This window comes from Salmo trutta, chromosome 9, assembly GCF_901001165.1.
Source record: "Salmo trutta chromosome 9, fSalTru1.1, whole genome shotgun sequence".
Taxonomy (NCBI): domain Eukaryota; kingdom Metazoa; phylum Chordata; class Actinopteri; order Salmoniformes; family Salmonidae; genus Salmo; species Salmo trutta.
In genome coordinates this window covers 44,783,911-44,799,477 of record NC_042965.1, presented here as the reverse complement: position 1 = coordinate 44,799,477, position 15,567 = coordinate 44,783,911, and the positions used below count along the sequence as shown (strand labels likewise).

The window sequence follows — 15,567 nt, the reverse complement described above, 5'->3', positions numbered from 1 at the left end:
CAAAAGGCTAAGTGGGAGATTTCGATATGCATTGTTATCATAATTCGACAGGCTAGATTATTATAGTCAATAACAATACTCACTCACTTCCAATGCCGGTTTAGCTGACAGAAGCACTTTGTTACGTAACACCCACACAGCTCACAGCCAACACAAAGGATATTGCAAATTGTTTTCAACGTATGAACAGATCGGAACAGACCCTCCTCTATACAGACATTACAGATGATGGTGATGATGGTGATGGTGATGGTGATGATGGTGGTGATGGTGATGATGGTGATGATGGTGGTGATGGTGATGATGGTGGTGATGATGGTGATGGTGATGGTGATGATGGTGATGATGGTGGTGATGATGGTGATGGTGATGGTGATGATGGTGGTGATGATGGTGATGGTGATGGTGATGATGGTGATGATGGTGGTGATGATGGTGATGGTGATGATGGTGATGATGGTGGTGATGATGGTGATGGTGATGGTGGTGATGATGGTGGTGATGATGGTGGTGATGATGGTGATGGTGATGATGGTGGTGATGATGGTGATGGTGATGATGGTGATGATGGTGATGGTGATGGTGATGATGGTGATGATGGTGGTGATGATGGTGATGGTGATGGTGGTGATGATGGTGGTGATGATGGTGATGGTGATGATGGTGGTGATGATGATGGTGGTGATGATGGTGGTGATGGTGGTGGTGGTGGTGGTGGTGATGATGGTGATGGTGGTGATGGTGATGATGATGGTGGTGGTGATGGTGGTGATGGTGGTGGTGATGATGGTGATGATGGTGGTGATGATGGTGATGGTGATGATGGTGGTGATGATGATGGTGGTGATGATGGTGGTGATGGGGATGATGATGGTTATGGTGGTGATGGTGATGATGATGGTGGTGGTGACGGTGGTGATGGTGGTGGTGATGATGGTGATGATGGTGGTGATGATGGTGATGGTGATGATGGTGGTGATGATGAGGGTGGTGATGATGGTGGTGATGGTGGTGATGGTGGTGGTGATGATGGTGATGATGATGGTGATGGTGGTGATGGTGATGGTGGTGGTGATGGTGGTTATGGTGGTGGTGATGATGGTGATGATGATGGTGATGGTGGTGATGATGGTGGTGATGGTGATGATGGTGGTGATGGTGGTGATGGTGGTGATGATGGTGGTGATGGTGGTGATGGTGATGGTGGTGATGATGGTGGTGATGGTGGTGATGATGATGGTGGTGATGATGGTGGTGATGGTGGTGATGGTGATGATGGTGGTGATGGTGATGATGGTGGTGATGGTGATGATGGTGGTGGTGGTGATGATGGTGGTGATGGTGGTGATGATGATGGTGATGATGATGGTGATGGTGGTGGTGATGATGGTGGTGATGATGGTGGTGATGGTGGTGGTGATGATGGTGATGATGGTGGTGGTGATGGTGGTGATGATGATGGTGGTGATGATGATGGTGATGGTGGTGGTGATGATGGTGATGATGGTGGTGATGGTGATGATGGTGGTGATGGTGGTGATGGTGGTGATGATGGTGGTGGTGATGATGGTGGTGGTGGTGATGGTGGTGATGATGGTGATGGTGGTGGTGACGGTGGTGATGATGGTGATGATGGTGGTGGTGATGGTGAAGTGATGGTGAAGTGAAGGTGACCTAGGTTGATAACAGCCATCCTTCCTCTGTCTTTGTTGTTGTTGTTTTACCCATCTGTAAACAAACATTAGACGGTCAATGTATTGGCAGTCCATAGATCAATGTGTACTGTGCTGTGTGACAAAACTCTGCCAGCCCAGTCAGCCAGCCAGTCAACTGTATTAGATTGGACTTGATGTCCCATTAAATGATCGATGTAGGCTTTACAGAGTGAGGAGTGTGTGTGTGTGTGTGTGTGTGTGTGTGTGTGTGTGTGTGTGTGTGAGAGAGAGAGAGAGAGAGAGAGAGAGAGTGATCGATGCAGGCTACAGCCCAGCGCACTACAGACCGGAGGGTTAAATGCTCCAGCACTTCAAAGGTCAGGATCTGTTAGTTTATTGGCAGAGTGATTAACCAGTCAATAACCTAATAGGGAGGCACTGACAGGCACACACACAAGGGCTGGGGTTGAAAACCATTAAAAAAAGATGTTTACCGTTATTTATTCACGGACCGGTTTGGATTTCCACTTAACCTCCTATAACGGTATTTTAATGTTTGATTTGTTACTTTTAATAATTCAGTAATGAAATGTTTTGGAAATCAGGGAAAACATGATGGCAAGCATCTGTAAGAAAACAACTGCTAACAGCAGTGAACCGCTAGCTAACTTCCTAGCAGTGAACCGCTAGCTAACTTCCTAGCAGTGAACCGCTAGCTAACTTCCTAGCAGTGAACCGCTAGCTAACTTCCTAGGAGTGAACCGCTAGCTAACTGCTTAGCAGTGAACCGCTAGCTAACTTCCTAGCAGTGAACCGCTAGCTAACTTCCTAGCAGTGAACCGCTAGCTAACTTCCTAGCAGTGAACCGCTAGCTAACTTCCTAGCAGTGAACCGCTAGCTAACTTTCTAGCAGTGAACCGCTAGCTAACTTCCTAGCAGTGAACCGCTAGCTAACTTCCTAGCAGTGATGTACAGTTCGCAAAATTATTCATTTTTTCTAAGTGACTCGTACATTTTAGTTGTTCGTTTGACCTGCTGGTCGTGTAACAGTGTAGGTTCCGTCCCTCTCTTCGCCCCAACCCGGGCTCGAACCAGGGACCCTGGCACACATCAACAACTGACACCCCACAAAGCATCGTTACCCATCGCGCCACTAAAGCCGCGGCCCTTGCAACGCAAGGGGAAACCCTACTTCAAGTCTCAGAGCGAGTGACGTCACTGATTGAAATGCTATTAGTGCGCACCACCGCTAACTAACTAGCCATTTCACATCGGTTACAGTTGCAATGAGTCCTACAGCAGGATTGATACACACTCCTCCAGCTCAGGAGACGTGCTCTACTACCATACCCCGTTCAAAGACACATTTTTCTGTCTTTCCCATTTACACTCTGAATGGCACACATACACAATCCATGTCTCAAGGCTTAATAAAAGTCCTTATTTTAAACCTGTCTCCTCCCCTTCATCTACACGTATTGAAGTGGATTTAACAAGTGACATCAATAAGGGATCATAGCTTTTCACCTGGATTCACCTGGTCAGTCTATGTCATGAAAAGAGCAGGTGTTCTTAATGTTTTGTATACTCAGTGTATATGCATGCAGGAAAATAGACCATGCTGCAGGCAGCATAGAGAATGAAAATACATGTTTAAAACAGTGCATCTTTAAGGAAGTCTCAAGGTTCTGCTCTTCATGATATGCTGTAGACCACACTATTTACCAAGAGAGTTTTCATCTATATTATTCGTAGCTGTCTATTTACCACCACAAACCGATGCTGGCATTAAGGCTGAACTCAACGAGCTGTATGAGGCCGTAAGAAAACAAGAAAATGCTCATTCAGAGGCTGCACTCCTAGTGGCTGGTGATTTTAATGCAGGAAAACTGAAATCCGTTTTACCTCATTTCTACCAATATGTCACGTGTGCAAGAAGAGGTGAAAAAAACTCTAGATTACCTTTACTCCACATTCAGAAACTCATACAAAGCTTTCCCTCGCTCTCCATTTGGTAAATCTGAATATAACTCTATCCTCCTAATTCCTGATTACAAGCAAAAACTAAAGCAGGAAGTACCAGCGAAGCACTCAATACGGAAGTGGTCTGATGAAGCTACAGGACCGTTTCGCTAGCACAGACTGGAATATGTTCCGGGATTCATCCAATGGCATTAAGGAGTTCACCACATCAGTCAGCTGCTTCATCAATAAGTGCATTGAGGAAGTTCTCCCAACAGAGACCGTACGTACTGTACATATCCCAACCAGAAGCCATGGATTAAAGGCAACATCCGCAATGAGCTAAAGGTTAGAGCCGCCACTTTCGAGGAGTGGGACACTAACCCGGACACTTATAAGAAATCCTGCTACTACCTTCGACGAGCCATCAAACAGGCAAAGCATCAATACAGGACTAAGATCGAATCATACTACACCGGCTCTGACGCTCGTCGGATGTGGCAGGGCTTGCAAACTATCACGGATTAAAAAGGGAAACCCAGCCACGAGATGCCCAGTATCTAAATGACTATCACCCCATAGAATTCACATCTGTAGCCATGAAGTGTTTTGAAAGGCTGGTCATGGGTCACATCAACACCATTATCCCAGAAACCCTAGACCCACTTCAATTCACATACCCCCCCAACAAATCCACAGATGACGCAATCTCTATTTCACACCCCACTGCTCTTTCCCACCTGGACAAGAGGAACACCTATGTGAGAATGCTGTTCATTGACTACAGCTCAGCGTTCAACACCATAGTGTGGTGCCAGAACAACAACCTCTCCTTCAATGTCAGGAAGACAAAGGAGCTGATCATGGACCAAATCGACAGTGTCCACATATCTAAGGATCTATCATGGTCCATGCACACCAACACAGTCGTAAAGAGGGCACGACAACGCCTCTTCCCCCTCCGGAGGCTGACAAGATTTGGCATTGAGCCCCCAGATCCTCAAAAGGTTTTGCAGCTGCACCATTGAAAGCATCTTGATTGGCTGCAACACCGCTTGGCATGGCAAGGGCTTGGCATCCGACTGCAAGGCGCTACAGAGGGAAGTGCGTACGGCCCAGTACATCACTGGGGCCAAGCTTCCTGCCATCCAGGACCTCTATTCCAGGCGGTGTAAGAATTGTCGAAGACTCCAGCCTATTCTCTCTGCTACCGTACGGCAGGTGGTACCAATGCACCAAGTCTGGAACCAACAGGACCCTGAACAGCTTCTAACCCCAAGCCATCATTTTTTTTATTTGTATTTAACCTTTATTTAACTAAGCAAGTCAGTTAAGAACAAATTCTTATTTACAATGACGGCCTACTCCGGCCAAACAAGATGACGCTGGGCCAATCACGGCTGGATGTGATACAGCCTGGATTCAAACCAGATACTATAGCGACGTCTCTTGCACTGAGATGCAGTGCCTTAGACCGCTGTGCCACTCGGGAACCTTCTAAATAGTTAGTTAAATAGTTAACCAAATAGCTACCAGGATTATCTGCATTGACCCTTTTTGCACAAACCTTTTTGTCTCATCACAGACGCTGCTGTTACTGTTTATTATCTGTCCCTTTACCCCTACCTATATGTACATATCTAGCTCAATTACCTCGTACCCCTGCACATCCACTCAGTACTGGTACCCCGTGTATATATCCAAGTTATCGTTACTCATAGACTCAGTACTGGTACCCCGTGTATATATACAAGTTATCGTTACTCATTGACTCAGTACTGGTACCCCGTGTATATATCCAAGTTATCATTACTCATTAACTCAGTACTGGTATCCCGTGTATATATCCAAGTTATCGTTACTCATAGACTCAGTACTGGTACCCCGTGTATATATCCAAGTTATCGTTACTCATTGACTCAGTACTGGTACCCCGTGTATATATCCAAGTTATCGTTACTCATAGACTCAGTACTGGTACCCCGTGTATATATCCAAGTTATCGTTACTCATTGACTCAGTACTGGTACCCCGTGTATATATCCAAGTTATCGTTACTCATTGACTCAGTACTGGTACCCCGTGTATATATCCAAGTTATCGTTACTCATTGTGTATTTATTATTACGTGTTATTACTTTAATATTATTTCTCTATTTTCGTTCTTACTGCGTTGTTGGGAAGGTCCCGTAAGTAAGCATTTACCTGTTAGTCTACACCTGTTGTTTACCAAGCATTTACCTGTTAGTCTACACCTGTTGTTTACCAAGCATTTACCTGTTAGTCTGCACCTGTTGTTTACCAAGCATTTCACTGTTAGTCTATACCTGTTGTTTACCAAGCATTTACCTGTTAGTCTATACCTGTTGTTTACCAAGCATTTACCTGTTAGTCTGTACACCTGTTGTTTACCAAGCATTTCACTGTTAGTCTACACCTGTTGTTTACCTAGCATTTCCCTGTTACTCTACACCTGTTGTTTACCAAGCATTTACCTGTTAGTCTATACCTGTTGTTTACCAAGCATTTACCTGTTAGTCTACACCTGTTGTTTACCAAGCATTTACCTGTTAGTCTATACCTGTTGTTTACCAAGCATTTCCCTGTTAGTCTACACCTGTTGTTTACCAAGCATTTACCTGTTAGTCTACACCTGTTGTTTACCAAGCATTTACCTGTTAGTCTACACCTGTTGTTTACCAAGCATTTACCTGTTAGTCTACACCTGTTGTTTACCAAGCATTTACCTGTTAGTCTATACCTGTTGTTTACCAAGCATTTACCTGTTAGTCTACACCTGTTGTTTACCAAGCATTTACCTGTTAGTCTATACCTGTTGTTTACCAAGCATTTCCCTGTTAGTCTACACCTGTTGTTTACCAAGCATTTACCTGTTAGTCTACACCTGTTGTTTACCAAGCATTTCACTGTTAGTCTACACCTGTTGTTTACCAAGCATTTCACTGGTAGTCTACACCTGTTGTTTACCAAGCATTTCACTGTTAGTCTGTACACCTGTTGTTTACCAAGCATTTGATGAATAACATTTGATTTGAATCTTTGGAGGGCTACAGTTCTCGAACGATATTGTCCTTATCACCCTCACAGCAGTCAAGCAATGCCTTCTGCCACAATCTAGTCCGGTTGGGCCACAACTAGAACTCGTTTCAAATGTATCAAGAAATATTTTCGTATTTGTGTTCCTAGCCATAAACACATGTACATTGTTTAAAGCACACTTTTACAGTCACAAATGACATCTCATATAAGCCCCTATGGTGAACAACATGTGAACAAGATGCTTGTAGAATCACGAGTTTTCAGCGAGCTGTTGCCTCCAGCACATGCACCAAGACCAGAGTGGGCACATTCACTATAAATAACCGTTTTTGTGTCAAACCATCAGTTTAGTTGAAAATGCGATGGAAACTTATTTAACTTGTATTTTTTTTTATTCAGTACATGCGAATTTAACCACAATTTAACGACACAGTCATCAAACACAGCTTTTTATGCACAACAAATCAATTTGATGGAAGCACATCACTGGTGGGAAAATGCACATATTGTTTGCATGCATATTTTTGAATATTTGCATGAAAATCTTGTCACGCCTGCTCCAACTCTTCCGCCCTGGCGCTCGAGGGCGCCAGGCTCCCCAGCATTACGCACTCCTGCCACCATCATTACGTACTCCTGCCACCATCATTACGTACTCCTGCCACCATCATTACGCACTCCTGCCACCATCATTACGCACTCCTGCCACCATCATTACGCACTCCTGCCACCAGCATTACGCACTCCTGCCACCAGCATTACGCACTCCTGCCACCAGCATTACGCACTCCTGCCACAATCATTACGTACTCCTGCCACCATCATTACGCACTCCTGCCACCATCATTACGCACTCCTGCCACCATCATTACGCACTCCTGCCACCATCATTACGCACTCCTGCCACCATCATTACGTACTCCTGCCACCATCATTACGCACTCCTGCCACCATCATTACGCACTCCTGCCACCATCATTACGCACTCCTGCCACCATCATTACGCACTCCTGCCACCATCATTACGTACTCCTGCCACCATCATTACGCACTCCTGCCACCATCATTACGTACTCCTGCCACCATCATTACGCACTCCTGCCACCATCATTACGTACTCCTGCCACCATCATTACGCACTCCTGCCACCATCATTACGCACTCCTGCCACCATCATTACGCACTCCTGCCACCATCATTACGCACTCCTGCCACCATCATTACGCACTCCTGCCACCATCATTACGCACTCCTGCCACCATCATTACTCGCTCCTGCCACCATCATTACGCACTCCTGCCACCATCATTACGCACTCCTGCCACCATCATTACGCACTCCTGCCACCATCATTACTCACACTTTCCTTCTCCCCGTCACGCGCATCAGCGATTATTGGACTCACCTGGACTCTATCACCTCTGTTATTACCTTCCCTATATATGTCAGGTTCCCCACTCTGTTCCCTGCTTCAGCATTTATTGTCATATGTCCTTGTTTACCCGTGTGCCGACGCTGTGCCTGTCTTGTTACCCGTTTGTTCCTGACCTGCTTCACATCTCTGGCGTCGGTCCTTACAAATCTGTCACCAATTGGAATAATCTGTCACCTAGTGCGTAAATAATAACAAATGACTGCAATAAATAAAGAGGTTGATGAAAATTCTGGAATTAAACAAATAACAATGGAAATGGAAACCATTGGTTCAGTAGCTGGTAGACCCTCTGGTAGACCCTCTGGTAGACCCTCTGGTAGACCATCTGGTAGACCATCTGGTAGACCCTCTGGTAGACCCTCTGGTAGACCTTCTGGTAGACCCTCTGGTAGACCTTCTGGTAGACCCTCTGGTAGAGCCTCTGGTAGACCCTCTAATAGACCCTCTGGTAGAGCCTCTGGTAGACCCTCTGGTAGAGCCTCTGGTAGACCCTCTGGTAGAGCCTCTGGTAGACCCTCTGGTAGAGCCTCTGGTAGAGCCTCTGGTAGACCCTCTGGTAGAGCCTCTGGTAGACCCTCTGGTAGAGCCTCTGGTAGACCCTCTGGTAGACCCTCTGGTAGAGCCTCTGGTAGAACCTCTGGTAGAACCTCTGGTAGACCCTCTGGTAGAGCCTCTGGTAGACCCTCTGGTAGAACCTCTGGTAGACCCTCTGTGAGGACCCTCTGGTAGACCCTCTGGTAGACCATCTGGTAGACCCTCTGGTAGACCCTCTGTGAGGACCCTCTGTGAGGACCCTCTGGTAGACCCTCTGGTAGACCCTCTGGTAGAGCCTCTGGTAGACCCTCTGGTAGACCCTCTGTGAGGACCTTCTGGTAGACCCTCTGGTAGACCCTCTGGTAGAGCCTCTGTGAGGACCCTCTGGTAGACCCTCTGGTAGACCCTCTGTGAGGACCCTCTGGTAGACCCTCTGGTAGACCCTCTGGTAGAGCCTCTGGTAGACCCTCTGGTAGACCCTCTGTGAGGACCCTCTGGTAGACCCTCTGGTAGACCCTCTGGTAGACCCTCTGTGAGGACCCTCTGGTAGACCCTCTGGTAGACCCTCTGTGAGGACCCTCTGGTAGACCCTCTGGTAGACCCTCTGTGAGGACCCTCTGGTAGACCCTCTGTGTAGCCTGGAAGACCCCTAAACTTCTATCCCCTTCCTGACACAATATTCTCCTTCCTCCTCCCTCCCTCCCTCCTCTCTCCTCCCTCCCTCCTCCCTCCTTCTTCCTCCCTCCTCCCTTCTCCCTTCCTTCTCCCCCTTCTCCCTTCTCCCTCCTCCCTAACCCTAAACTCTTTTCCCCCTCCTGACACCATGTCTTCCTCTCTCCTCCCTGCTTCCCATTACATTATAAACAAACACAATGTCCTGCGTGTCCTAAAAAATGTCTTTCTGTAAAAGCCTCAGTGTATACATGCCAGCTGGGGCTTAGTCAATACACTACAGTACACTACAGAGATATTGTCTGTCCCGTCCAGCCCTGTCTCAACACTGCTGGGCAGCAACTGGACTGGAAGCACAAGAAGAACAGAGCCCAAACAGCATAACAATGTAATGTGGCTGGCGGTCCGATCGTTACTCTCCTATCAGTGCCCCCAGACCACGTCTGTATTCCAAATAGCAACCTATTCCTATTTAGTGCACTACTTTTAACCAGAGCCCTAACTCTTATATAGTGCCCTATGAGCCCTGGTCAAAAGTAATGCACTACATAGGGAATAGGGTGCTATTTGGGACGCACACCCACATGAAGGGAGTTGTGGAGCAGAAGTAGCTTTCTCAATGGATATCAGGCCTGGCCAGGCTAATAGGAGGTGACACGGAACATAATGCACCAACTACATCCCTCACTGCAACGCCTAATGGCTCATAAAGTCAGGCCCCGGAGCAGGAACTGTCCAAACTCAGCAGTGCACCAATGGCTAATGTTTTTCATCCATTTGAGGAGGAGGGCACCCCTCTCTGCCTCCCGCCCATGCGCTCTAGCTCGCAGGCATAAGAAAGCCACACACAGTCACCCCCCCAACCCTTCTCCCCCTCCTGCTCACTCTCCACGCTACGGTGAAAGGCAGTCACCCATGCTAAAAAAACGTTTGCTTTTTAATTAATCACGCCAATACAATGGCAGGCAGTCAGCCAGTCGCAAGAGGCAGTGCGGCTTAAGTCCAAATCAATGGCACAAGCCAGAGGCCCGGGCCGTCGATATTTTCCAAAGTGCATAAAAGCCCTGCGAGTCCTGGGTTCCCTGTGACTGACCCAATACACACACATAGACTGTCCCAATATAGGGACGCCCTGGGGTGTGAGTCAGCCCGGTCTGGTCTGGTCTGACCGCCCTCTCACTATACTCTAGCTGCCTACCCAGAAGGCCTCACTTCTCTTTTGTTCCTGTTCGTTGAGTAAATACTAGAGGGCATTCAGCAGGACGGATCCAACAGGCACCCAGCACATCACACAGCTAACAAAGGAGAAAGAGTGACTGTGTGAGTGACCCCCTGTAAGGTTACTGTAGCTGGGTCCGGTCTGGTCTGACATGACATTCAGTCAGCAAGCATGAAGCCTAGTGCACCTCATACGAACAGAACAGAATAGAAATGAACAGAACAGAAAATAACAGAATAGAATAGAATAGAACAGAACGTAATAGAACAGAACGTAATAGAACAGAACGTAATAGAACAGAACAGAATAGAACAGAATAGAACAGAATAGAACAGAATAGAACAGAATAGAACAGAATAGAATAGAACAGAATAGAACAGAATAGAACAGAATAGAATAGAACAGAACGTAATAGAACAGAACGTAATAGAACAGAACAGAACAGAATAGAACAGAATAGAATAGAATAGAACAGAATAGAACAGAATAGAACAGAATAGAATAGAACAGAACGTAATAGAACAGAACAGAACAGAACAGAATAGAACAGAATAGAACAGAATAGAACAGAATAGAACAGAACAGAACAGAATAGAATAGAACAGAATAGAACAGAATAGAACAGAATAGAATAGAACAGAACGTAATAGAACAGAACAGAATAGAATAGAACAGAATAGAACAGAATAGAACAGAACAGAATAGAACAGAATAGAACATAATAGAACAGAACAGAACAGAATAGAATAGAATAGAATAGAACAGAATAGAACAGAATAGAACAGAACAGAACAGAATAGAACAGAATAGAACATAATAGAACAGAACAGAACAGAATAGAACAGAATAGAACAGAATAGAATAGAACAGAATAGAACAGAATAGAACAGAATAGAATAGAACAGAACGTAATAGAACAGAACAGAATAGAATAGAACAGAACAGAATAGAAATGAACAGAACAGAATAGAACAGAACAGAATAAAATGTAATAGAACAGAATAGAACAGAATAGAACAGAATAGAACAGAATAGAACAGAATAGAATAGAACAGAATAGAATAGAACAGAATAGAACAGAATAGAACAGAATAGAACAGAACAGAACAGAATAGAACAGAATAGAATAGAACAGAACGTAATAGAACAGAACAGAATAGAATAGAATAGAATAGAACAGAACAGAATAGAAATGAACAGAACAGAATAGAACAGAACAGAATAAAATGTAATAGAACAGAATAGAACAGAATAGAACAGAATAGAACAGAACAGAACAGAACAAAACAGAATAGAACAGAACAGAATAGAATAGAACAGAATAGAACAGAACAGAATAGAATAGAATAGAATAGAATAGAACAGAACAGAATAGAACAGAATAGAACAGAATAGAACAGAACAGAATAGAACAGAATAGAACAGAATAGAACAGAATAGAACAGAAGAGAATAGAATAGAATAGAATAGAATAGAACAGAACAGAACAGAATAGAATAGAATAGAACAGAATAGAACAGAACAGAATAGAACAGAATAGAACAGAATAGAACAGAACAGAATAAAATGTAATAGAACAGAATAGAACAGAATAGAATAGAATAGAATAGAACAGAATAGAATAGAACAGAATAGAACAGAATAGAACAGAATAGAACAGAATAGAATAGAACAGAATAGAACAGAATAGAACAGAATAGAGAAGAACAGAACGTAATAGAACAGAACAGAATAGAATAGAATAGAACAGAACAGAATAGAAATGAACAGAACAGAATAGAACAGAACAGAATAAAATGTAATAGAACAGAATACAACACAATAGAACAGAATAGAACAGAACAGAACAGAACAAAACAGAATAGAACAGAACAGAATAGAATAGAATAGAACAGAATAGAACAGAACAGAATAGAACAGAATAGAATAGAATAGAACAGAATAGAACAGAACAGAATAGAACAGAATAGAACAGAATAGAACAGAACAGAATAGAATAGAATAGAATAGAATAGGACAGAATAGAACAGAACAGAATAGAACAGAACAGAACAGAATAGAACAGAACAGAATAGAACAGAATAGAACAGAATAGAACAGAATAGAACAGAACAGAACAAAACAGAATAGAACAGAATAGAACAGAATAGAATAGAATAGAATAGAATAGAACAGAACAGAACAGAACAAAACAGAATAGAATGTAATAGAACAGAATAGAACAGAATAGAATAGAATAGAATAGAACAGAATAGAATAGAATAGAACAGAATAGAATAGAACAGAATAGAACAGAATAGAACAGAATAGAACAGAATAGAACAGAACAGAATAGAACAGAACAGAACAGAATAGAATAGAACAGAATAGAACAGAATAGAACAGAATAGAACAGAACAGAACAAAACAGAACAGAACAGAATAGAACAGAATAGAACAGAATAGAACAGAACAGAACAGAACAGAACAAAACAGAATAGAACAGAATAGAATAGAATAGAATAGAATAGAATAGAACAGAATAGAACAGAATAGAACAGAATAGAACAGAACAGAATAGAACAGAACAGAATAGAACAGAATAGAACAGAATAGAACAGAACAGAACAGAACAAAACAGAATAGAACAGAACAGAATAGAACAGAATAGAATAGAATAGAATAGAATAGAACAGAACAGAACAGAACAAAACAGAATAGAATGTAATAGAACAGAATAGAACAGAATAGAATAGAATAGAATAGAATAGAACAGAACAGAATAGAATGTAATAGAACAGAATAGAACAGAATAGAACAGAATAGAACAGAATAGAATAGAACAGAATAGAATAGAACAGAATAGAACAGAATAGAAGCAGCTTATTAGTTTGTCTTTGGTTAAAATAAAGGATAATAATAATAAGAAACAGGTATTTTTTAATGCAATAATTTAATTGATAATATTAATTGAGGTGAAAAACCTAAAATGTTATTAGAATTTTGAACCGTCATCCGCACCATTAGCTCGCTGTGTCTGAGGTATTCAATGTGTGGTCACTGTGCTAAGGTCCAAGGCCAGGAGATGCAGATAGATGGCTAGCTGGCTATGCAAAGTGTAAAAACAACACTAGGTCATCATCTAAACCTAATGATATGTGCGTGGTGTGAGAAATGACCATGTATTATAATAACGGTTCTACTCAGGTTCTGTTCACTGAACAATTTAGAAGCTTTAAAAACATTAGTTTACGAGCCAGTGCTAGGAGACGGACGGACGGACGGACGGACAGAGACCCTTGACACAGCTCTTCAAATCAAATCAAATTGCTCACATACACATATTTAGCAGCTGTTATTGCGAGGGTAGTGAAATGCTTGTGTTCCTAGCTCTAACAGTGCAGTAGGATCTAACAATACACAACAATACACACAAATCTAAAAGTAAAAGAATGGAATCAAGAAATATATAAATATTAGGACGAGGAATGTCGGAGTCCGGAGTGTATACGTCTCCGCCATTCAAAGGTTTTGGGGTCACTTAGAAATGTTCTTGTTTTTGAAAGAAAAGCATATTTTTTGTCCATTAAAATAACATCAAATTGATCAGAAATACAGTGTAGACATTGTTAATGTTGTAAATGACTATTGTAGCTGGAAATGGCTGATTTTTATGGGATATCTACATAGGCGTACAGAGGCCCATTATCAGCAACCATCACTCCTGAGTTCCAATGGCACGTTGTGTTAGCTAATCCAAGTTTATAATTTTAAAAGGCTAATTGATCTTTAGAAAACACTTGTCAGAGGAACTATGCTCTCCTCCCTTTCTGCATCCTATGACTCGCACTGTCCCCTTTCCTCCTGGCCGGCTCGCACATCCGATCACTGTTCCTCGGCCTCTGAAGATCACAGGGAAAACATACTTATCTTTTATCATGATGGATAATAGATTGTTACTGCACAGAAGATCATTTTGTCCCAAAGGTCAAGGTCAAATTGACTTAACATATACTTCAGATCAGTGTCGCACAGCTTGCACAGCCTCTGAGCATCATATGGACACTATACTTACTCCATTCGTGTGCAGAAAAAACAGCTTGTTTTTAGGACGCACTGTTCAAAGGTTATATAAACCAAGATCAAATTGTGGGGTTCAAATTGATCCAGAACATCGTGGATGTCATTATTCCAGTACCTGGGCTTTATTTTATATGTTTTAATTTTTACAGATAAAATTTTTGTTTTACAAGTTTGAGACTCCATACTTGGGAAAGGCCCATTGTAGAAAAATTACATTTTTAGTCATTTTGCAGACGCTCTTATCCAGAGCGACTTACAGTAGTGAATGCATACATTTCATTTCATGCATTTTTTTTTTTTATATTGGCCCCTGTGGGAATTGAACCCACAACCCTGGCGTTGCAAACACCATGCTCTACCAACTGAGCCACAGGGACTTAAAATAATTTTATTGATTTCAAACTCTGTTTATAAGGGAAGGGTTAAACCAAAACAGAGCCTATAGGCCCTGCAGGTAGCCTACTGTACAACACCAGACACTGGCTATGATCACTATGAACTAAATCACCAACCTGGGAGAGCCAGGTTTGTAAAATCAGGAAGTGCCGGGAAACAAAAAGTGAGCTTGAGAGTGGGGTGACCTGGGAAGATCTGCAGTATTAAAAATAAAAAATAAACTTAATAATAAAGCATAGCATGCGTATCATCACATTTGTGTATTGGCGTAGAAGCACTTATAGAAGTTGCACACATAAGGGAACATTTTTAGTAGCCTAGGGTCCAGGGAAAAATGTTGGCCTTTTTGTGTGTGTAGCTGTCATCAAGGCAAAGGCTGGCTACTTTGAGAAATATCAAATATATGTACATTTGTTTAACACTTTTTTGGGGTTACTATATGATTCCATATGTGTTATTTCATAGTTTTTATATCTTCACTATTATTCTACAATGTTGAAAATAGTAAAAAAAATAAAGAAAAAAAACCTTCAACGAGAAGGTGTGTCCAAACTTTTGACTGGTACTGTACT

General features: G+C 42.8%; 1 non-coding gene across 1 annotated transcript; it reads right to left on the bottom strand.

Moving 5' to 3' along the window:
• Positions 1-14,903: 14,903 nt before the first annotated feature.
• On the bottom strand, positions 14,904-14,976 carry trnaa-ugc (transfer RNA alanine (anticodon UGC)). The gene has a single exon. It is a non-coding gene; the product is annotated as a tRNA-Ala (tRNA).
• Between the last annotated feature and the right edge of the window lie 591 nt (positions 14,977-15,567).